Here is a 23,050-nt window from a genome sequence, read left to right on the forward strand (position 1 = left end):
CCTTCTGTGAGTTCCAAATGAAAGCTTGGGTGCTTACCAGGGCCCTTACCTTTTGTAGCTCTGAAATATCAGATCTTTTCTCCTCAGTTAGGAAGAAACTCTACTGTGTTTTCTGTTTGTTTTGTTTGTTTTGTTTTTTAAGGCTTTTCATTAGTTTCCTAAATTCTTGTTGCATATATCTTAAGAACTGCATATATTTTGAGGGGCGCCTGGGTGGCTCAGTCGGTTAAACGTCCAACTTCAGCTCAGGTCACGATCTCGCGGTCCGTGAGTTCGAGCCCTGCGTCGGGCTCTGGGCTGATGGCTCAGAGCCTGGAGCTTGCTTCCGATTCTGTGTCTCCCTCTCTCTCTGCCCCTCCCCTGTTCATGCTGTCTCTCTCTCTGTCTCAAAAATAAATAAATGTTAAAAAAAAAATTTTTAAGAACTGCATATATTTTGAGGGAAACTGGCTGTGGCAGGCTTAATTCTTTATCTATTTTTTCTTCCCTAGATCTTGCACCCTTAAATCTCTATTTTGCCTTCTCAGCTCTGTAAGATTGATAAAAATTCTTCTTCTTCTAGCACACTATCCCTCTACTCAAGAAAAACCTAGGTTCTCAGTCTCCGTCTCCTGCTCTAAACCTTAAATCAGCAGATGCCCAAAATATAAAGGGTGTGGAATGTTAACTCACAAATTTCCCCCCTCACAAATATCTGCCTCAGGAACTCTTTGATGCAACTCTTCAAGGAATTCTTTGTTATTTTTCTATTTTTCTCTTGTGTTTCATCCAGAGCACAAGTCAACCTCAAAGTAGTCCATCCTAATTGGAAGAAGAACTACAATAAGCTGAAATTTTAATATATTAATACAAATCCTTACTCTGTTTACATTTTGTTACTTTAACTTTGCAGTAAAATAAATTTCCATATTCATCATTATTATGTCTATTGACCTAATTGAGATGAATTGGACAATATGATGGAGCAAGTTAAGAACAATTTCACATCATTTTGGGATGGTTCCAGAGCATAAGAGACTCTATTTTGTAATGTAGTTTATATGCTTGCTTCTGGCAATAGAAGAGAGTTCTACATACCTGGAGACACTGGGGAAAAACTATGAGGAAATACAATAAAGAGCAACCTTCGAATTGCTCTATTATTAGAAAAGGTCATCTTTGAAAGGAAAAAGAAATGTAGGAATATAGCAAAACATGGGTTACAGTTACAATAATGCTTTGAAAGAAGGGGGAAGTTGATACAAAGATATTATAAATGGCAGAGTTTGAAAGACAAAAATTTAAATAAGGAAAAGGTGAAAGTAATAAGAAAAAACTTACTTATAAGGGAGAAAAGATTTTAGGGTCTCGTTTACAAGCAGTGATTTCTAGGGTATTGTTTATAAGCCTCCCATCTTGCCAATTTCATCACAAACTCAACTCCATCTTGGTCTTCCATCCTTTATTCTCCATTCAGCCTCAGCTTCCATTATAGTGTCTCTTTACTTATGGTCTGACAATCACCATGGTCAGGGCCTTTCCATTGTTCTTTATTCTATCCAACTCTTCTTTGATTGCATCTTAGTTTGAAGACCACAGGTTCCTGATAGTAACACACACACACATATATGTGTATATACACACACACACATATATATATATATATATATATATATATATATACACACATATATAAAACATTTAGTCCCAATACTGATACTGAACAGTAGTTGGACTTTCAGCATGTTACTAAACTTTTATAGAAATCAGGTATTCTTTCTATACTTGGGACCCAGAATGGTTGTGAGAGTATTATAATGTATATGTAATGTATATTATATGTAATGTATATGATAATATACATATGTGTATGTATGTATGTATACATAATATATATGTAATATACATATGTAATGTATATGATAATGTATATGAAAGTGTTTTCTAAGGTCTAAAGTTTAAATACCTTATTTTCTTATTTGGGAAAAGTGTTCCAAGTCAATAATGGCATATTGGTGGGGGGAACACATTGTAAGTTGGGGGCCATGATATTCTGGAAGTTACTGTTAAGAATGATTTTCTTCCACTATGCCTCAAAGGTTTGTGGCTTCATGATGAAAATAAGGGAGGTCAATGTCTTATAAATGTTTATTTTGAGAGGGAAAGCACGAGCGAGGTAAAGGCAGAGAGTGAGGGAGAGAGAGACAATCCTAAGCAGCCTCCAAGCTTAGCAGAGAGCCCAATGCAGGTCTCAGTCTCATGACTGTGAGATCATGAACTGAACTGAAATCAGGAGTTGGATGCTTAATCAACTGAGCCACCAAAGTGCACCAATGTCTTCTATGTATATTTTATTTCTCAACTAAAGACTATTAGAAGCTAGTAAGAAAAAAAAATATCATTACAAATACAGTAGCCACACAATGAAATGATTGCTGTAAGACAAGAAAAGAATAACAATGAGTCATGAGTGAACTTCCAGGGAGTAGGATATTTTTTCTCTATTGGCATCTTCTCAATCCTTATTGGGTGCCTTGCTTGGTACAAATCTCCCAAACAGTTAGCACTGCCCTGCGAACCACTATCTCTTTTTAATGCAACCCAAAGGGTACATACATCACAGGACCTTCCTTGTTGTTCTTTTCTTATAAGAAATAGCTATCTGATAAAATAGATTAAAAAGTAAAATAACTTTACTCACTATTTTCCCCTTATAAATTATGAAGGGAGAAAAGGTAGAAGAGCGACTTGGAAGAGTTCTGAAGGAATGAAGACATTCCTACCAAACATCTGTTAGAATGTAAATTATAAATGTTATGACTGGCAAGTACCAAGCACAGGTAGCTCACTTTGCAGATTTTCACTGGATAGAGTATAAGCAGCAATTCAAAGCTTTGGCTTTCCAATCAGAGAGGTATCACACGTTCCTTTTTATGCAGTGTATGACTATGTGTAGGTTACTTAAAATTCTCAGAACTTTGTTTCCTGCATCTGTAAAATGGAGATAATGATATTTTCCCCCTTGGATTGTTGCAAAGAGTAAATGAGATAATGTATGGAGAACGTTTAGCTACAGGCTGGTACATTGTTAGCTGTCTGTAATGGTGGTCATCATTCTGCCCTGCATGTTTGCATGGCAGACCCTGTTTTCAATTTCTACCCTCCCTGATTCATTGATGGTGATGGGAGCCACTTTGTTCCCACAATCTGGTCCCTGGATTGGATAAAATCGTAACTCACTACCACCCAGGCAGCATTATCTTCACTGCATGCTTTTTAATGATTAACAATCAATTACAATATCATCCTCTAAATCCAATACGCAGCACTGTCAAATGATTATGTACTATAATTAAATTAATGATATTGAACTTTAATTTTAGTTGCATGGCTGCTTTTATTTGATGTCTGCAGTACTCTCATTGAGTGAACATGGGGTTCTGGTGTGAAGTGGTATTTATTTTACAGACACAAAAAAGTAAATCCTTAATATAATTTTTAAAATAACCACAAATAGAAATATTTCCACATGAGCCCATTTGGAGGTTCACATTTGCTATTCATTAATTTAGGATTTGGCAATTTAACATAAATTAAAATAAAAGCCTGTTTCACGGAGCATGTGTCTCATTCTTCACTGTCTCAGCATGACCACACTGATTCTGGTGTTTAGTAATGTCCTTAAACGTAATTTACAAATGAGAAAGTTAGTGGGGCTGGCGTAATGTATGTATAACCTGCAGTCTAGCTTCCTATGACATTAAAATCTTGTTAATCTGAGACTCAAGTTGTGAAGGAAAAAATCAAGATTATCAAGCATAAATCAACATTTGCTTTATAAAATGTAATGGAAAAATGCTAATAAGATTTACTGGTAACAGGAAATTGGATTATAACTTATCTATTTTAAGTCCATTTGAAAATTGGCCTCAAAAAATTTGTCTTGATATGGATTGAGCCCCAGATTCTATTACATTTTTTTTCACAGAGCACAAGCAGATGCTTATTGATAGATTTGTAAAGCATAGTAATAAAAGGAAAAGAATGCACACACCTCTAAAACAATTTATGTAAACAAATGATGAAAAATGTACACATTATTATATTTATACTATGAGGAAAGATAGGGGACTGGTTGTTTACATCTAGTTAAAAGTAATCAAAAGGGGATAAAAGTAATTTAAACAAGATACTTTTCTTATGCGTATTTGGAATGCTGAGCAGCTATGATAAATGGTTAAATGAATATTCATATTAAAAGCTTTTCTTTCTACTATATTTTATAGAAGCTTAGCATCTATTTCATCAGTCAATTACATGGCGTGGTAAGAATGTGATTTGTTCTATAACAAAATTGGTACATGCAGGAACTAATGAAGTGTTTATTCAAAATTTATCTTCAGTGCTTAACTCTGAATGCATTCTGAGTGACTGACCAACAATTTAATAAGGTCCTCTTACAAAGTGATTGTCAGGTCTACCCAGAGCAAGTGTAGTGTAATGCCCACATCAAAGAATTTAATTCATAGAACACTCATGTGGAAATTTCCTTCTACTATGAACATGATGCCAGGAAGGTGCCGTTTTTGTCTTATTTGTTGAACATTTTATTCAACAGTTATTTACTGGGTGCCAGGTACAACACTGAGGGCAGAGTAGAAACTGGAACATCAGTAGGAAGGCAGAAAAGAAAGCCTTCAAGACGGTGTGTTCAGACATTCGGAGTTAAGAACCCATGGTTAATTCAGGAAATTGTGCCTCTGAATGGGTGAGACATCATACTAAGAATAAGGAACAGGGTCCGAAAAAATACTGAGCAAACAGGCAGAAGTCAGATCAAGAAGAAGCTAGTATGTTATGTCAAGGGATTGCCACAATCCTAAAGGAATGGTAAGCCGCATAAGAATCTTAAGCAGGACGGTGACAATATCAGATTTGTATTTTGTAAAGATACTGTGGAAGCTATATGGAAAAACCTGGAAATCAAATAGATCTTTCTGCTGCAATTTTTGCCCATTAGGTTGTTTTTGGTCTGTCTACTCTATTTAGTGCTCTATTTATCTTTCCTTCCATCAAAACCAACTGCTTAAATTATAATAAGGTTATACTACCAGTTTGTTTTCTTCTTTAGGATTATCTTGCATCTTCTTGGCTTCTTGCTTCCCCATGTCAATATGAAAATCAGCTTATCAAGTTTTGACAAATATCTGTTGGGAACTAAATTGGAATTGCATTTGAGAACAAGTAACATGTTCACTACATTTATAATATGGAGTTTTCAGATTCAAATATACACCAGACCAGTCTATTCATTTAAAGTCTCTTAAATGCCTTTCAATAAAATTTGTAATATTTTCCATGAAAGGTTTACATATTTGTCTCTAAATTTTATATATGTTTGCAATTATAAATGAATTTTTGAAATAATTAGTTTCTGGGGTGCCTTTGTGGCTCAGTCGGTTAAGAATCCAACTCTTGATTTCGGCTCAGGTCACCATCTCACAGTTCATGGGTTAGAGCCCCACGTTGGGCTCTGTACTGATAGTGCTAAGCCTGATGGGATAGTCTTATCCCCCTGCACATGCACACTCTCTCACTCTCAGAATAAATAAACTTTAAAAAAAATTGTAAAAATTAAAAAAATTAGTCTGATGTTGATGGATCATTCATATCATTGATAAAATCTTATGTGAATCATTTTCATACAGATTCTTTTAACTTGACAATGTAGAATATGCTATTATTTACAAATAAAAGTAATTTGTTAGAGTTTCTTTTTTCCTTTAAAGTTCTTACATCTTTCATTTCTTTGTATTTTGTACTGCAACAATAAAAAACTACTGAAATGTTGAGTATAGGTTTTGCCAATCAAACCCTTTTCTGATCTGATTTTTCAATAATACAATGCTTGATGTAAAAATTTTGTACATGCCTCTCATCAGGTTAACTAAGTCCCCTTCTCTTCATAGTTTACTAAGAGTTTACCTAGTAAATACATGTTGAATTTTATTGACCTTTTTTTCCCTTGAATCTTTTATTTTTATTTATTTATTTATTTTTTTAAGTTTATTTATTTTTGAGACAGAGAGAGAGCATGAACGGGGGAGGGTCAGAGAGAGTGGGAGACACAGAATCGGAAGCAGCCTCCAGGCTCTGAGCCATCAGCCCAGAGCCCGATGCGGGGCTCGAACTCACGGACCGCGAGATCGTGACCTGAGCCAAAGTCGGACACTTAACCGACTGAGCCACCCAGGCGCCCCCCTTTGAATCTTTTAAAATGATCTTATGGTTTTCAATCTTTTTCAATAATTTTGAAAAAGTTCCAGGCCATTTTTTAATATTGCTTATTCCCACTTCCCCAGTTTCTGTAACATATCTTTATGGATTATATATCTTTTAAACATTACACTGTATTCCCCATATCTTTTACTTAAATTCTATCATTGGGTATTTCTGAATTATATAATTTCTCCAGATTTTTTTTCCATTTCACTAATTTTCTCCTTAGCTATATATAACCCATTTATCTGGTTGTGGCGTTTTTAATTGTAATTATTCTAATTTTCATATCTGGAAGTTCTGTGAGATTTTTATTCAAAATTGCTTATTTCTTCCTCATTTCCAAGCTTCACTTTTGCTTATTTTGATTTACATTTCTGAAATTCAGTATCTGAAACTTCTTCAAATTTATTTTCTTTATGTTCCTTCTCTTCTAGTTGTCCTTATTTCAATTCATTTTAGGGCTCAGCATTTATTTTTTATTTCATTCAATTACTGTGATGCATTTTAAAACATGCATTCGAAATTTTCTCTAGCATTTTAGTTGTTTCAGTCTAGAGGGTTGCTCCTGGCTATCTGACCTGCTATACTTCTAGCAGGGAAAATCTCCCTCAGATTTAATTTTTTTAACTTCTCATACTGATAATTTACTTAATTTGCTAGCATTCTTTCCTCCCCCCACCCCTTTTTAAAAGCTATTAAAGTTATAAAGTTGCTTCTGAGTATAGTTTTCCTTGAATCTGGTCTGTTTTGCTATATAGTTACTTGTCCTTGCTATTTTTTATATAGGCACCAAAAAGAAATTATTTATGACTTTTTTTTCAGAAGTTTGGAATCTTGTCATTGTGGTTTGAAGATTTAAACATTTGTTATAGAAGTTGGATCAGAAAATATGACCTATACAATTACTGCTCTGGGAGATGTATTGAGAATTTTTATGGCCAGATAAATAAACACTATTTATAAAAAATTCTGTTGCTGCTCTGGAACATAGCTTGTTCTTTGAGGGTGCACAATGCAATATGTGCATTAACTCAACATCATTAATATTATCTTTAAAATTCTTTATTTTCTTATTCATTTCTACATGGTGTGGCAACTTTCAAATAAAAGTTTCTCCAAGCGTTTGTAAATTTCTAAATATTTCCTATGTTTTTTAAGACAATGATATCTATGTGTATGCATACATATACATCTCTATATTTGTGTACACACTTATTTTTATAGACATGTAAATATATACATTAACATGTGTATTCTATATTATTTGACTTATACAGATTCTTTACTAGTCTGGCTTGTTAGGGGGGATGTCCATTTTTCTGGCCTCATAGTTCTATTTGGCAGGGCTTTTGCTCCACTAATACTCCTGGCCTGCCACACCATTCCCATGGAAGGAAGGGTGAGCTAATGGAACATTGGATTGGAGGATGGACTTAATCATGTTCTGTTACTTCCCAAAAAACCCATTCATTCTTGCCCATACTGTAGATAACAAGGGTAAGCTTTCCATTTGTCAAGCCCCTGAATGTTTCTCTCAGTTCCAAACTCATGAGGGAAACTTATTAGAGTACGCACTGCACTCCCTCAAAATTAGTATTTTAAAATTACTTTAATTCTCTGTTCATTTCCTTTCATTTGCTTTAAGAAAACTTTATCTACTCTTTAAGTTAATTTTTTTGTTATTTTGCTTTAGATTTGCCTTATGTAAACAATATATCATTGCTTATTGTATTAACATATAATAAATACTCATGTTTTTAAATGTGAACTTAATACTATTTTCCCTTTGATAGAATTATCATATTAATCATATTACTTATTATAACTGATACTTTCATTTGCTCTTTTCTTTTCTGTGAGTTAAAATTATTATGCTTTTGGATTTCCCTTCCTATTTTACTGTGTGGGAGAGATTTACACTCATGTTTCCTGCATGTATTTTTTTATTGGGGTTTACTTTTAGTCTTCAGCAATATTACTTATGTTTCTCAGATTAAATAATTAAATGTCACTTGCTCTGACAAATGATAGATAGCATCAACATGTTTTCCTGTTGTCTGTGTGTCCTCTTACCTCCCTAGCTATTCTACTCTCCATTTTTCCATTCACCTCAATGTTGCTGTCAATTCCTGTTGTTTAGAGGGTATAATCTCAGTTTTCATAGATTTGAATGCAAAATATTTGGAAGGAATTTATGAAATATTGTTTATGACATTGTGTGGAATTGTTACATCTATACTTAGCTGGTTTCAAAGACAATTGTCAGAATTGTGACCCTATTGTGCTACTAATGTTAAACTATCATTGCAAGCTGCACAAACCTGTGGAGGGTATATTCACCTATGTAGTCACTCCTAAACAATATATTATTTTTAGCTTATTTTTGAACTTTATATCAAAAATCTCATGTTCTACATCTTTCCTATTTTTTTCTTTAGTTTAATACTACATTTTTGTGACTCATCTAGACTGATTTGTGTATATATATATATATATATATATATATATATATATACATGTCTATTATAGTGTTGATGAGCAATTTAGTATTTAAAAAAAAATTAATGTTTATTTATTTTTGAGAGAGACAGAGACAGTGTGAACAGGGGAGGGTCAGAGAGAGGGAGACACAGAATCCGAAACAGGCTCCAGGCTCTGAGCTATCAGCCCAGAGCCCGACACGGGGCTCTAACTCACAACCCATGAGATTGTGACCTGAGCCGAAGTCGGATGCTTAACCGACTGAGCCCCCAGGCACCGTAAGAACAATTTAGTATTGATGAATATTTGAGTTGTTTTTTTGTTGCTATTATAAAGAACGTCTCTACATTATTTGCAAAACATTCTTGTACACAGCCTCTGATTCACATGTATGCATATGCAGGGATTATACCTCAGATGAAAACTGCCATGTCATAGGGTATGACTATGATCAACTTTGTAAGTGATATAAAATTGTTTCCCCAAGTTATTGTTCCAATTTACATTCCTCAGCAGTATGTGAAAGTTCTTTTTATACTACATTCTCACAAAAACAGTTCAAAATGCATATTGTTACTAATCTGTTCATGTGAAATTATATGTGGTTATGGTTTTAATTTGTATTTCCATCATAACAAAAATGACATTGGACATCTTATTATATGTTTATGAACCACTAGACTTTCCTCTGCTGTGAAGTAAGTGCCTATCATGTATCCATTCACACATTATGGGATTTCTTGATTGTTTTTAATAGATGTTCTTCGGATTTTCTATATATTTAATCTTTGTTGGCTTTATGTATTTGAATACCTTTCTCAGTTTGTGGCTTGTCTTTTTCTCTCTTTCATAAAAGAAATTGTTAATTTTAATGTGATATGAAATATGTCATTGTCCTTATAGTTTCATTTTCCTGTTTAGCTTAACGAAAATTTCCCTACCAAGGGTAGGATAGATAGTCTCCTACATTGTCTTTTAGAGGTTTTTAATGATTTGCCTTTCATAATCACATCCTCGATTTATCTGGAATCGATTTTGTTTATGTTGTGAGGTAGAATTTCATTTCCTTTGGTTTTTATTTATGAAAACTAATTGCTCCCAAACCATTCATTTAAAGGTTTATTTTTCTCCCTACTGATCTGCAAAGTCTTCTCTTTCATATATCAGAATTCTACATATGCATGGATCTGTTAGAAGGGTCTCCATTTTGCTTTAGTTGTATATTTGTCTGTTGTACTAATTTGACTATTGCTGCGCTGTTTCATATCTTGTATAAAACTATACATAGCATCATGTACATATAGTTATATACATAGAAAACATATATAGCCATAATATATTTTGATATTTGGTAGTGCATAGTGCCCACCTGATTTGATTTTTTTCTTTAGAAGTTTTTTATATTTTCAATGTAAATTTTACAGTTAGCTTGTGAAGTTTCATGAACAATTGAGCTAGATTTGTATTCAAATTCTAATGAGTCTGTGTTTTGAGGGTAAAGACATCTCTAAAACATCTCTGAGTATGTTATGCCTTTCTGTTTCATTAGGTCTTTAATATGTTTAAATAATTTATATGTATATTGTGTTAGATTTATCCTCAATACATTATATTTTGTTGATATTCTAAGTGTTATTATTTTCCCAATTGGATTTGCTGTTTTTGCTGGGTTATAGCAACGTGCTTTAATGTAGTATATTGATTTTATATCTATCCATCATGATAAACTCTTATTTATTCTATTAATTTATCTGTACATCCTTCTGAATTTGGTACATAGGTGATGACATTATCTTGGGATAATGCCATTTTTAATTTTTCTCATCAAATACTTCTACATCTAATTTTTTCCTGGTCTTATTGTCCTAGCCTGGCTAGGAAAAATAATGAAAGGGACCATCCTTGTCTTAGCTGATTTTAAAGGACATGTATTTACATTTCATTCATGTGTATGATACTTGCTGTAGCTTTTTATAGGTGCCCTTTGTCAGCTAAATGTATTTCCAGTTTGATAAGATATTTCATAAAAAAATGGATAAGATCATATTCTTCAATTCCTGTTTTATATGTTTGAGTATATTAACATTGTTACTGTTCTATTTGGGATATTTCCAATATTTGTATTATCTTATACGGTAGTTTGTTATTTATCTCTTGATGGCTTGCTTTCTCTTTTGTGCACTGGATTTTGGGTTCAGAATTCATGTGTCCTGAGCACCACTTATGGAAAATTTTTGAGGCCTGTATTTAAACTGTTTTCTACAGAGAATATTGCTTTTTCCTCTGTTAGGCATTTAAGGGGCCAGTCACCCTAGACCTACTTTACACTAAATTTTCGACTTGACATGTCTTATACTCTACAGGGAGTGCTAATCCAGCCCCAAATCTACATGAGAGAAATTTGTGATAGGAATTCTCAGAAATCATTTTCTTTCCTGTAACTGTTCTTTCTTGCCCCATCACCCTGTGTCAAGATCGGACTGGAATAGCAGGATCAGCTTTTTGTTTATTTGTCCTCTTTTACACCTGAGTGGGTCAGCCTTTCACTGCCATATTTTTATGACAGGAGGGTGTCACTAATGTGAGTTCCCATACCAAATAGGGGCCTCGCCTTTGTATCCAGACTCCTAGGATTGGTAAAATCCAACATAAGGTAAAATCAGATTCAATACTTTCAGAGAGTAGCAGGTCAGGGCACCCTGCCCCATAGAGTAGCAGTTTTTGTTACTTTCAGACTTCCAATTTGTGTTTTTTATATTGCTACAAGCTTTGCCATGCTGGAAATGACATATGATCACATTCTATCCAGCTTCTGGCAATTTTAAATGTTTAATACTAGGAGGGGTTTTTCTACACCTCTGGCACGGTTGAAGGTAGGGCATAACATGTCACCAGCTTTCATTGCATCAAAATTGGTCATCTTGAAAATGTATCTTACTCTTTTCCCTCTTGTCCCTTCATTTCAGCCTTTTCTTTCTTTATAATTTTGCAATACCATTTTTGTGGAGGAAATGTCTTCTTGTTTCATATTAAATATGTTAAAAACATTTTGTAACATTTTCTCCCTTTTGCTGTAGCCAGTCATTTAAATAATATATTCATCTTCAAGTTTTATTTTTAAATGTGCTCTTTTTTTCTTCTTGTTCTAGTGCATATTTGAGTATTCGCTTAACTTCCCCACCCCACCCCCAACTGCTGATCTCTTAACTGTGTGAAGTTCTGATTTGATTTGAAGTGATGCTACCCAGCACACATATATATAGTTTGTAAATACTTCACTAGTTGTCTTCCTGATTTCTAATTGGATGCATTTCTAATTGGATGCCAAGGTGCAGAGTATGTCTATGGTCACAGCACGTGACTTGCCCTGAGCTTCAGAGTCCTTTTGACATCCACAAAGAACAGTTGAAGAGTTTGCAAAACCAGTATGTTCACAAATATGAAACAGCATTAACAGATGGAACATTTGTGAACTTCACCTAATTACTGATACACCCCACCCCCATCCATGTAAATGTACAGTAGCTGGTTGCACTAAATGTGGAAACAGTCTCAGTATCTGTTCTAGGCTACAGAATGTTGATTTCTTTAGACCAGGAAGAAAGTATCATTTATTGCACAAAAGAACATGCCTTAAGCTAATGTTTCATTGTGTTGTATAAAAACTTAAAAATGTATCCAAATTCTTTTATTTTTAATTTTTTTAATGTTTATTTATTTTTGAGAGAGAGAGAGAGAGAGAGAGCAAGCAGAGGAGGAGCAGAGAGAGAGGGACATACAGAATTGGAAGCAATAATCTCCAATCAGCACAGAGCCCGACGCAGGGCTCGAACTCACCAGCCGTGAAATCGTGACCTGAGCCAAAGGTGGACGCTTAACCAACTGAGCCACCCAGGAGCCCCCCAATTTATCCAAATTCTTAACTCTAACTCTGAAACAAGTGGGAACTGGGCATAAGATATTAATTGCCACCGAACCACTTTTAAGTGTTTGAGAAACTGAATGAACAATGATCTCATGGCTGTAAGAGCAGAGCAGTGAATCTTAAACATGAAACACAGAGTATACTAAATAAACCTTTATCCTCTTTCATTTTATCTATAAAACCCATAATTGCTTATGTCCCCAGCACTATGGTGGCTTTTTCTTTTCTTTTCTTTTTTTTTTTTTTTTTTTTTTTGGTTTTGTTTTTATTTGCTTGTTTTTCTTGCACGGCTGTTACCTGTACTGTGTAGCAGTAAGCAGACAGGCTGCATGACACTGAGACTTCATTACATTCACTATGAATCAAAAGCTCTTATTTCAGACAATATATGAACAAACTCATTTGAGTGCAGCCTCATTCTTCAGGATTATTTATTGTGATTGTTTTATCTATTCACCGAGAATCCTAATTTTCTTGGTTCTTCCCTGTATTTCACTGTCAGCCATTCTGACAGCTAGCACCTGTGCATATTCTGGTTATTCAAGTCTCTCCCTTATGAAACACAGCGATCCTGTCTCCTTACCCTTCAGACTAGACTATCTTCCTGAAAGTCTCTGGAGTTTACACAGTTTACTGAAAATAATTAAATTCTGTTTTGATTTACATGGAGTCAGGATAAAATAATAAAATAACCACAGACCTAGAATCAGGATTTCAGGATTCCATTCTGAGTACTTCTATAAATCCTGTGATCTAATTTCCAAAGCTATCTGAATCCAAAAGCACATAGCCATAAGATGGGTGAATCAGGGAGATTTTTCAATTATTGTCAGCTACAGAATTCCGTGAGCTTATTCATTCATTCATTCAAACAGACATTTATTATCAGGCACTGTGCTAGGTGTTAGGAGTAATAATAATGTACATTAAGCCTTGTCATGTATTAACTGGGTTAATCCTAATACTCCCCATTTAATAGTTGAAGATACTGACATACACAAAACTTAATAATTTGACCAAGCTCACACAGTAGTAATAAGTGGCAGAGCTAGGATTCAAATCAAGGGTAACCAGTCCCAGAGATTATCCTTGTAACCACTGTGCTGCACTACCCGCAGCACAAAGTTGAGTAAGAGGAGTTTCCCTCCGCAAAGAGCTCACAGGCCACAGAGAAAGGTAGATACATAGACATAGTACTGTGACAAATGCGACACACCAATACTTACAATACGAAAGTTGTTTGCCTTGACCTACCCACTTTGTTGTTTTACATGTAACACTTAATCCTCAGAACAAATCTTCAAGGCAGGTATAATTATCTTGTATTTTTATGTAAGGAAACTGCCCCAGGGAGGTTAACTAATTTTCCAAACACTCCAAAGTGACTGAGCTGGGATTAGAAATCATGTTTGTGTAATTCTAAATCCTATTTTTGTTACCCTCTGTCACGCTCCATTGCATAAACAGAATCCTTACTTTAAAATTCTCTAAAGTTCATTTCTCTATTGTTATACTTATTCTTTCCACAAAATTAAAATTTTATTTTTTTTAAATGTTTTTATTTATCTTTGAGAGACAGAACACGAGTGAGACAGGGGCAGAGAGACAGGAGGCAGAATCTGAAGCAGGCTCCAGGCTCTGAGCTGTCAGCATAGAGCCTGTCGCGGAGCTGGAACTCACAAACTGCAAGATCATGACCTGAGCCAAAGTCAGATGGTTAACCAACTGAGCCACCCAGGTGCTCCCACAAAATTAAAATTTTAAAGTAAAAAAAAAAAAAAAAAGCTTGCCCAAATTTGACAACAGTGTAAGAGAGAACAAAATTATCATCCTTCATAACTTCTCAAAGAATTCACAAAGTAAAATAATGAGATTATCTAGAATCATTTGACCCTGAAGCCGAACAGTTGCCTTTAGCCTTTGCTTTTTGCCTGCCAGGAATTGAATCCATACAGTCCCCAAAATTTGGATACTTGGATCAGAGAAATACATCAGAACCTAAGAATTAGGGGATGTCATAGCGATAATTCCCTTATTTTACAAAAAGGGGCATCAACAGCTATAAGTTTATATTCTTTGTTCAAAGTTGTACGATTAGTTAAGTAATTGAGTTAAAAATAGAATTCAGGTCTTCTGCCTTTCTGTCTCATACTCATTGCCCTGTAATCTCCAAACATATATGTAAATTTTCAAAAAAATTATACATGTATAGGTAATAAAATATAGACTGAATAATTGAGTATGGGGAGTGTTATTCAGGAATCTGTATGTTTAAAATGTTTCAATGATGATGAAATATGATTCATTGATAATTCCCATTATACACATGAGAAGTTCTTTCAAAAATTGGTTTATTAGCATTATGTGTATGGGTAGAAACAAGGGGAAAGAGAGGGGAGGAAACGAAAAAGTAAAAACAAAGATAATGAGAAAGAGCAGAAATGGGTGAATGATGATGAGAAAGGGAGAGAGAATGAACACAAAAGAGAAGACGAGAACGAGTGGGTTCAGGAGGCAGAGCACATTCCAATGGGCAAAGGAAGTGTCCCTGGAATTTGGTCCCTATGTTCCATATGTATCTCCCATGACTCTGCTACATACTGCCTTTATGTATCCTATTTATGCCATCCTAATTACTCCTCACAATCACTCCCTTCACACGCATACACACACACACATACACAAAACATACAAATATGTCGAATGACAGACTTAAGAATATTTGACAATTCCTGCAAAGTGGATTTTAATGATATAGAAAAGACCCAAGAACCTTAACAATGTTGCTCCCATTCTATGGATGGTTTTCAGTGTTTGGTTAAAAAGAATTGAATTACATAAATTATTTTGCTTGAATTTGCTCATGAAGTATCCATATCAGCTCATGCTGATAAAGTTGGACTTCAGGTAAATACAGGTCTATAAACTGTAGGTTTGTGCAAGGTTTGAACTTTCAAGATCAGCTTGAAGGATATATTCAGAAGAAGCCACCCTGTAGTTTTCAGAGTTTGGCTTTTGGGGTGGGTATTCCCAGAACGTGAATCTAGACGAGTACGTCGGAGAAATACCCACGTAAGTGTGCGACTTACAGATTTGTTTCTTTCCTGGTGTTTGCCATGGATCGTTTTCAACCTAGAGCATTTACATCCTATTAGAAATTGCTTTCTTACAGGTGGCTGATAGTCAAACTCTATTATACCTATTATTGTATGTATATAGAAATATATTTTTTGAAGTGATAAATGCCAACTTAGAAATAACTGTACCTATTATTTTATGTATATAGAAATATATTTTTGAAGTGATAAAATGCCAACTTAGAAATAACTGTAAACAAAACAAAATAAACAGACTCCCATCTAGCAAAAACTTTTGCTCATGTATTAAAACAAGGGAATTGTTTCATCTTTCACTTTCAAAAAAAAAAAGAGGAATAATAAAAATAGGCACAGTTGCTTACTGCAGACGCATTTTGATTTTCCATGAACAAAAGGGTAAAAGATCATTCATAGACCCTTAACACTAAAATTCCTTTCAATACTAAGATAAAAGTATGGGAGAATACATTTAAGTTAAATTGGGAAGCACACTTACTAAGTAAAAATAGCCTCATTAAGTAAAAATAGCCTTGGCACACTAGTCATTAATTGAAGTGTATGTCTAAGATTTAAAACAAAGGACCAATTATGCCTCCTTCAATAGAAGAAATCATGTATTCCTTAAGTGCATGTTTAATAACACAGTTTTACTTGAACTGAGGAATTATATAAACCACAAAATTAAATCTGAACTTTTTATGCCATGGAAGTCCCTAGGTGAAAAGAACAGGTTTAATTCTTATACTTTTATGTTATTTTACTGAAGAGAAATGTTTTATTTAAAAATATGGTTTTTTTAAAAAGAATAAAATAAAAATATGTTTTCTGGGTGATTATCCATAGGTTTCTAATATTTAATGTTTGATACTTGATTTGAAGGATTTTTCCTTCAAATATCTTAGCTCCTCTTAAATTTCTTTTAGCTGGAGTTATTATCATTTTAAGCCTTTATTTTTCCCTTGCTATGACAAAATAGAAATAATCCAAGTAAACTCCATAGATGTAGGAAATAAAAATATTTAAATAAATATCTTAATATTCATATATGTATCTCTTAATAGTTCCATCATCTCGAAGTTATTCTTTGATGGTAAAGCTGGATCTATGTCAACCTATGAAAATTCATAAACTCCTATCTAATGGGGCCTTGACTTCTTCCTTCTTAGATACCCACCCTCCTTTATGTTTTCTTTGATGGTCTCCAGCTCACTGCAGCCAACAGACCAAGAAGTGCCTTGTCCCTGAATCCTACGGTGCTAAGCAAATGCGGCTACTCTGTGTGAGACTCCTCTTTCCTTGATTTTCTTTAAAAAAAAATCTGTCAAATTCAATTTTATCCTCAGATTCCATCAGGGTCAAGTCCTCTTAGAAGCCTTCCGTGATACCCTAGGGTTGTATTTGGTGACTTTATGATAACTCGTGTAGTACTCAATGATTGGTTTATCAAAGCACTTGCCACACTATTACAAACTATGTGTCTCTCTTGTCTTTCTGCTTTCCTTGAAGACCAGTATCCCAGGCTTTAAAACCTTGATGGTGTCATGGTAAGCCATAAGTAAATAGGTAAATAAATACATATATTAATGCAGATTTATTGAAGTGCTTCATTATTACTCTAGAAATGGCATACAAACTAGTACTTTATTTAACAGACGACAACAATTGTTTTTTATACTCTGAATTATTTCAGATAAATGTTAATTAGCTTATAATAAAACATAAAGTACAGGATAGTAGCCTAAATCATAAACAAATGTGAAAGATGAGGTAAATGTAAAGTAAAGGTAAGGGCATAAAGTGGAGACAGAAATAAAAACTAATGTGATAATTATGAATTCAAATAACACTCATTTTTCTTCTGGTCCCACAATAGTACCTTATCCATTCCAACTCTGAATGCTGGGATATCCTCTTTATTTGAGGTAATATCTACATGTCTGTCATCTGCAATTTTTTATAGTCTTAAATCCAGGATGTCTGCCTAATTTCCAAGGTTTTGTTGAAAACTTACGAATACACCAAGAAAACTGGCCATTTCCCTAGAAAGCCTCCTCCTCCTCCTCCCTCTCTCCCCAGTGGCCCCCTCATTTCAAGCTTTGATACAATTGTACTAAGTTATACTAATTGGTACATTCTTTCCCACATGTTTAGAGCTAGTTATATTGGAAGATAAAGTGCACATTTGCATAAATGAATATGTATAAGATGCAAAATAATGCACAAATATGTGCCTATGATTTATTGGATGAAAACTTAGTGCACAGTACACCCAAAAATATCTTTAATGTTTGACCATAGGAATAATACTAAATTCTATTTTACTATAAATTGTGTGTGCAAAATAATTTCTGATACCAGATAAATAATCAATATAAAATGACTGTCATGAGTGAAAATTGAAATAATGTCTATGCTTCTTTTTACCTAAATCTGGTTAACTCTATATTTTTTTTTCTGGTTAATTAATACCTCCTTTTGTTCGTGTCTGTTCTGTTCTTGAAAATGAACAAAGGTACTAAATATTTTAATCTCCTCAAACCTCAATATTCTTATCTGTAAAACAAATGGAATTAGTGTTTCCCCTCTTTGGGTGAAAGTACTATATAAATGTCAGATTATCTGTATTAAATCTACCTGAAAACTTTGGTTAAAAAATGGTATTGGAAGTAAATTCCTCAACTTACTATTTACTTACTGTCTTGGGAGAAAAAAAATATAATTGTTCCACAAATATAATATTTTCTTCTTTTGTCTAGTAGAATGACTCACTGGGAAAACATTAATCACTTAAATTCATTCAATCAACTACTAGTTTTTGGAGTCCCTGCTATGGACCAGGTGCTGCTGTATGTGACAAGAACCCATCATTTTACAAAGGAAAGGAGAATCCTTTACTGCATAGAGCTTACATTGTAAAGTAAGTACATACAGAGAGAGAGAGAGAGAGAGAGAGAGAGAGATTTTTTCAACTACCTACAGTGAGCCAGACACCATAGATGTATATCACCTCATTTAATATTTACCCAAACCCTGATAATCATATAGTACTGCCCTAAACTACAGAATTGGAAACTGAGACTCAGAGGTAAATTGGTTTCTCAAGATCTGAAATCCCAGTAAATTATACAGCAGGCATTAAAATAAGAAATATCTGAGTATAAGGCCTATATTTTCAAAACAGTTACTACTAACTGAAAGAATACACATAAATAATGGTTGTAGAACAAACAGCTTCTGTCACAAGATCAGAGAACCCTACCCCTTTTACGGATGGCTTTCATTTTGAAGGGTTAGGTCTTTCAGGCTTTCCTGATTTCTAATATCTGGGATTCTGCTTCTCCATAGAGATCTACGTTACTTTATTAGTCTATGATATTTTCTAAATTTTCCAGATTTCTAGATTTAGCTTGCAATGAGTCAACATTGCTGATTTTCTACACTCTAGTCTCTCCTTTCCAAACCAGATCTTCATAGGTTTCTGTTTTTCCCAATTAAGTTGAATCTATGAGCTTTCTGGAACTCATTCATTCTTCTAGTTTTTAATTAACAATAAAAAATACGGGACTAGAGTCTTCTAGGCTGCTCCTAGGAATGGAATAAAGATGCAATTAAAACAGAGAATCTGTTCAACTCTAATCCACTAGTTCCCTCTGGCTTAGCTAATCAACCGGTTTAAAATTTTTTCTTGTTTTGTGTGTGTATGTGTTTTAATATCTCCAGGTCTGGTTATGATAAGGGTCATAATTCCTTTTTATTAGTTTAGGTTTTTTTTAATTTGACAAGAAATATGTATACATACATATATATGTATATACACACACACACGGAAATTTATATATAGATAAATTTATATGTCAATACAAAAAAAAAATAAACGAAAATACAGTTAAAGACAAGGAGAATAATCGCCCACAAAATCTCCCTACCCAGAAACAAGCTTTTGCGTAGAATCCTAATATCCTAAAAATTTCTTCCTATCTATAGACTTTCTGTAAGTAATTCAAAATTTACTGATTTATTCAATTAATTGACTAATTCAATGTATAAAGTACGTTGATTTTGCTAATCATTTCACTAAATTGTTGTTTAATCAAATTGAACAGAAGTCTGCATCAAAGTGCTATAGGTACAAAGTATGTGAGGTGTGGCAAATACGTTACTTATTGTATGTGTGTGATATATATAGTGTGATATATATGGTGATATACATATAGTAATATATACATAGTAAATGTGGCAGACATTTTAGATAAATAGTAAAATATGAAACGTTTCTAACTTGAAGAGAACCTAAATCCCTTTCTCAAATTAACTTACCACATAACTGAATCTACCAGAGCTTATGAAAATTTATTACATTTCATCTTGAGCCCCATTTGGGAAAAGGGACAAAGTTTCTCTTCAAATTATAACTCACAAAGCTACTGCAATTCTATATGCACATCATATTGATTAATAACAGTGAAAAGAAGCGCTGCCTTCAACCTGGCACGATTCTATCTTCAGGGAATCCTCAGGTTCAGGAGATGTGCGGTTTCGTGCTGGTAACATAGACCACTGTGCTCAATTTGGGGATTTGACAAACTAAAGTTTATTCAGTAGGCTTCTTTGGCTAATTTCCTTTGGGAAATCAGCTCAGTAAAATCCATAGATAGTGCTCAAATTTTGACTTTTAAAGGGACAAATTCACAAAATTAACACTTTTCAAACCTCTTCATAACCAGAAACGTATGTGGGTATGCCCTGACAGACCTATACGAGTTAGAAATCGCTGGTATATGTGTGACATAACTGTTCCAAGGTAAGGCAAAACTTAGGTCTTGAACAGAACTCTGAACACAACTCATCTCTTACATAAACTCTTGGTCCCACAGATGTACATCGAATTGATCAATCAGTATTAAACACAATTTTTCATAGCACATTTAGGAAAAGGTAAGCTCTCAAAGGTATAATTTAGAAAGGAACAGAAGACAAAACTGATTGTTGAAAATCATTAAAAAGTCTTTTGAGTCCATTTTTAAAAAAGATATGAGCTATGTTAATATTATGTTGGCACCAATATTTCCATTTATGACCGTACTTTAACTGAAATTAATTCTTTAAGAAGATAGTCTGTAGTTATAACTTAAAAAACACCTCCTTAACTTTTTTTTTTCCTACTTTCTTCTTTTCCTTCCTGTTCTCCTTCTAAAATTAAATTAACGGTGATTAACAAAGTCTTCTTCCCTACCTATTATAACGGCAGCAAGCAAACTTCTGCCCTTTGCTGCAGAGGGAGAAATTCTTCCGTGTCTATTCTTCCGTGTCTGCACCCCACAAACCTACTGAAGCATCCTTTTTGGCTGATGGAACATCTCTAAGCCTCTGCTTCAAACTTTCTTGCTCCTGTCCCGTGTTGAAAAACAATTCTCCATAAGTTACTTGTGTTTCTGCACATCTTGGAAGCAGAGACAATGAATGCTTTTGTTCTTGAGTATCATTTCAAGAATGCTTGTACAGTGAACAATCGTGAAAGACAGAAGTAGTTCTCCCTATGGAGCAAACAGCAGGTTTGTTTACAGTCCAGGATAATAAAGATAATTTCTCCCTCTGCAGCAAAGGGCAGAGGTTTGCTTGCTGCCATTATAAAAAAATCAAGTTTCCTAAGCTCAGGGAGCTTCAGCTATGACATAAACCCACTGCGTGTGTACGTGTCACCTGGCCGTCATCATATCACCCTGTAGTAACTGGAGCATGGGGAACTAATGCAAAAAATGACAATACTCTGGCTACTGTTATTACTGTGAGTAATAAACTGCCCTTTGTTTTCTGCCAGCGTCCGTGAAATTGTGGCCAATTTTTCACAGTTCTTGACATCTTGTTTCCCCAGTTTCTGTCCTTCTGCTTTATAAGATCTTCTCCACCCAGATCCCTTAGATGATGACTAATTTGGTTGGTATATCTTTCTTTCAATTCAGTTTCTCTCCACATTTCTGCCGCCTTAGTTGACCTTTCTGTCTAAGGTTCCCACTTCTCCAGGAAAAAAGAAGATCTGATTTAATGATAAGTGAGAATAAATTAAAGGCAGAGGGACAAAAAGGATGAAAGAGAAAGTACGAATACAAAGGAAAGTGTAGGTTATACATGGACTATGGGCCCATGAGAACCCATACGACAGCTGGGTTTTCAATTCTACTCCAATTTGAGACATCACTGTAGAGACCGATTATGTCTGGGGGCTGAGGAGCTGCATTACTGGGTGGGGTGCCCGTTCAGATAAATACAGTTAGTGATAAAATAATCATTATTTCTTCCTTCAGAGAGTTCCAGAGGAATGAGCAGTAGCTCTACATGTAGAAATTTACTAAATGTAGATTTCCAAGTCATGTACCCCACAGATTTTGATTCAATTGAGTTGAGTGGGGCCCCCAAATTTTTCATTTTCAGTGAGTTTTTTGGTGAATCTGCTAAAGTTTGTCTACAGAACATTCTATGAGAAACTCTGCCCCAGACACTGCCTCTTGATCTGGTATTACGCCTATTTTCTCAGTCTCAAAGAGATAGTTCAACCCCAAATATATAGATTAGTCAGTGACAAATGTTAGTTGATGGCAGTGATTTGCCCTGGCAGACACTCAATTGCCAGGTGTGTTTTGATAGTTATTTTTTGGCTCATGAAATTGAAAGATTCACATTAATATGAAAAAAAACCTGCTTAAAGTGTTTTAGATTATATTTGGAATGATTCCTTCTTTTAATGAGGTATACATTATTAACAATGGCTATATCCAGAAGAGTGTATACATAGAATAAAAAAAAAAAAAAAAGGAAGCTGTAACTTATCAATACCTTTGGTAAATACTATTATGCCAAAAGTATTTTATTTGAGAAATTTAAATAATGTAAAAATTTTTGAAGGACTAAGGGGGTATTTTAGAAACATACAGGCTATTTCAGTTATCACTATTGAGATCATAAGATATAAAATAGGATATTAGTGAAAAATATCTTAATCATTGTTTGAGATGCATTTAGAGAGGGTGTACCATGGCATTGGTAGTTCTGCAGGTATTTCTTAATATCCTAACTTCCTACTAATGATACACTCGGGAACATTCTTTATTCATTTTCTCAATATTTTTCAAACAAAATAGAATTAAATGACCCAAGTAATCGAAGTATCAAAGCACTAGCTCTTCTCTTTGAGTACAGACCAACATACTTAATTTCCATTGGGTTTGATTGGGAGTTTCTTGCTTCAATTTAACCAGAATACACCCAGGTGAAGCTCACGAGAAAGAAG

General features: G+C 34.3%; 1 protein-coding gene across 6 annotated transcripts in view; it reads right to left on the reverse strand.

Annotated features, from left to right (window-relative positions):
• The window catches only part of NEGR1 (neuronal growth regulator 1), an 841,359-nt gene that overhangs the window by 251,911 nt on the left and 566,398 nt on the right, over window positions 1–23,050 (reverse strand). The window lies entirely within an intron of this gene.

Source organism: Panthera leo, chromosome C1 (genome assembly GCF_018350215.1).
Source record: "Panthera leo isolate Ple1 chromosome C1, P.leo_Ple1_pat1.1, whole genome shotgun sequence".
In the NCBI taxonomy this organism is placed as follows: Eukaryota; Metazoa; Chordata; class Mammalia; order Carnivora; family Felidae; genus Panthera; species Panthera leo.